The sequence below is a fragment of the Plectropomus leopardus genome, unplaced genomic scaffold, assembly GCF_008729295.1.
Source record: "Plectropomus leopardus isolate mb unplaced genomic scaffold, YSFRI_Pleo_2.0 unplaced_scaffold26759, whole genome shotgun sequence".
NCBI lineage: Eukaryota > Metazoa > Chordata > Actinopteri > Perciformes > Serranidae > Plectropomus > Plectropomus leopardus.
Window position 1 is genome coordinate 1 of NW_024629111.1, and position 2401 is coordinate 2401.

The following is a 2401-nucleotide window of genomic DNA, read 5'->3' on the forward strand; positions in this document are numbered from 1 at the left end:
CAAAAAAGTCCAGAACAATTAACAAATTTACCTTAACAGTACATTTTTTATTTGTCAAAACAAATCTAAAGATCAAATTTATTTTTCTTTCAAACCTATCATGGTGTAACTTCTCTAACCCCTAAAACCTTTTTTTTTTTGCACAAAGCACCCTGATGCTCAGGGGAGGGAGTCTATGGATAAAATCCTCTCATAAAGGTGTATGTAATTAAATACTTTTATAAATATCTTATGGTAAATTTGTTGGAAAAAAAATCAAGTAACTGTTTTTGTTAAATCAAATAAATTAAATATATAATATTATCATTAAGAAGCGCTGGTCAGTGTTTTCCAACAATGCCCTCAATGACCTAATACAAACGTTCAAATTTATCATACTGGTTAATTATAGTAATGCTGTATCTCATTGTCCTTCAACACCAACCACAATTTCATAACTTAAAGCCTTACTGCTGACAACAGTCCTATATTTCACTGAATACATTTTCAATACTTAAACCCTCAGAGAAAACACACACAAATGTATGAAAATGTTTTATTTCATTAGATGTAAAGTTCCATTGCCCACTGATTGAGCTACAAAGCAGAGTTTTACTTTTCTCAACATATTCAACTGTTGACAAATCTGACCCGACACTGACCCAGACCTCAAAATGAAACTGACCTGAAATGATCTCTTATTGGTCCAATTCCTCTGGGGACACCCACAAAACTTTTTTTTGCAGCTTGTCCAGCTTTAGTTTTAATGCTTCACTGACTAATGAAGTAGTAAAGCAAGTAACAGGTGTCACTACTAGAAAAGTTTTCCAAAACTGGAACGTATAGATTTTTCATCATTTCACAAAATTCAAGGGGAATGGCAGTAAAAGTAGCAGTTTTGTTCCCTAAAGTCAAGCTGATTACAACTTTTTTGCTAGTATATTTAAAAAGAATCCAGTCTTCTGCTCAGGTTATTGCTTTTAAAGGTCTAGTGTGGTTAAAACTGTAGTTTCAGCCAAAGATGTGTTCAGGCCTGGATGATGGAAGAGTAACCATAAACCCTCACTACATTAACTCTGACGCATAAACTGTTGTTTAGATTACAATCCAAAAAAATTACTTAATTAATTGTCAATATTATTAAATCTTGTCGTTTGTCATTTAATGAGTGAGACAAATGTATAGTTTAACCCTTTACTGCAACATGTAGTCAAGAGAAGAAATGTTGCTAAAGGTCCATTTTTCAAAATGCACTGGATGACTGAACTTGTCTTTGCTCATGATTAACACGCAAAAGAGGTGACAAAGTGCTTCCACAGAAATATCTGAATATTACTTTTTACAGTACATTTTTGTTTACATATAAACAAGTTTGAATAACTTGTAACTTTGTTGCCAAAGGGAAACAACATGTGACAGACTTAGTCAAACCATCCCATTCAAAGAGGAGAATCCATGACGGCCTGAGAGAAAGGTTATCCGAGTTTACAAATATGATCAACGTTTCTGTTGGTGCCATCCAATAATCCTTAACCTGCAGTTATATGGAAAAAAGATACAGACTGATCCACTTCCAATGATGCCCTCTTTAAGCTTTAAGGAAATTTTCAGCAGCAATTAGCACAAATATGAAGGGGACAAAAAGATTTGGCACCAGTGGCACATGCACCATTTGGCAACAAGATGTAAAACAAATTGTTTATTTAATACTCAAGTTTAGGAGGAAAAAGCAACATGGTACTTTCCGTGAATGCAGTAAAGGGTTAAGTCTTGTAGGATCAAAAATTAATCGGTTTAATTGGTGAAAACAACTCTATTAGGTGTTTAACGGGCAGAGGCAATTTGTCATGTTTTCTCTTGCTTCTCTTTGGGGTCTTGCATGTGTGGAAAGGCAGTATTTATTTATTTATTTATTCTACGGCTTCTGTGTCCTCGGTTGGCTGTCCAGTTGCATTTTCTGCTGTCTTTGAGGCCTGCGGGACGTGAAAACAAGAGGCCCGGGTCAGTGAAGTGACACAAAAGACAAGAGGGTGAATGCTCAAAGCATGAAGGATCACTGTCAGATGAATTATTTACCTTCTTTTTCTTTTTCTTCTGTGTCTTACGGCTTGCAGAGCTCTGTAGTAAAGTCTGAAAGACAAGAGACCAAGGTTCAACACAGACATGAAACTCAAAGCAGCTAATTAATTTTCAAGTATATTTTTTTTGGTTAAATATAAATAAATGATGTGATGGATGTCTCTCTTTCAGTTGGGGGTTATTTATCACACACTTTTTAGACAGAATTATCAACTGGTTACAAAAACAGATCCTGATCTTGAAGAAAACAAATCATCTCTAAAACAGAACCATCTGTAGCAGAAGGAAATATTTTCCAGCAGAAATGTAAGTTTTGCAGGGGTTTTAAGAGTGGAACAAAGTA

At 34.9% G+C, this 2401-nt stretch overlaps 1 long non-coding RNA gene across 1 annotated transcript; it reads right to left on the reverse strand.

Annotated features, from left to right (window-relative positions):
* Positions 1–1665: 1665 nt before the first annotated feature.
* On the reverse strand, positions 1666–2147 carry LOC121937591. The gene is made up of 2 exons (XR_006105174.1): positions 2056–2147; positions 1666–1952 (listed from the first exon to the last, which is right to left on the reverse strand). It is a non-coding gene; the product is annotated as an uncharacterized LOC121937591 (long non-coding RNA).
* Positions 2148–2401: the final 254 nt, after the last annotated feature.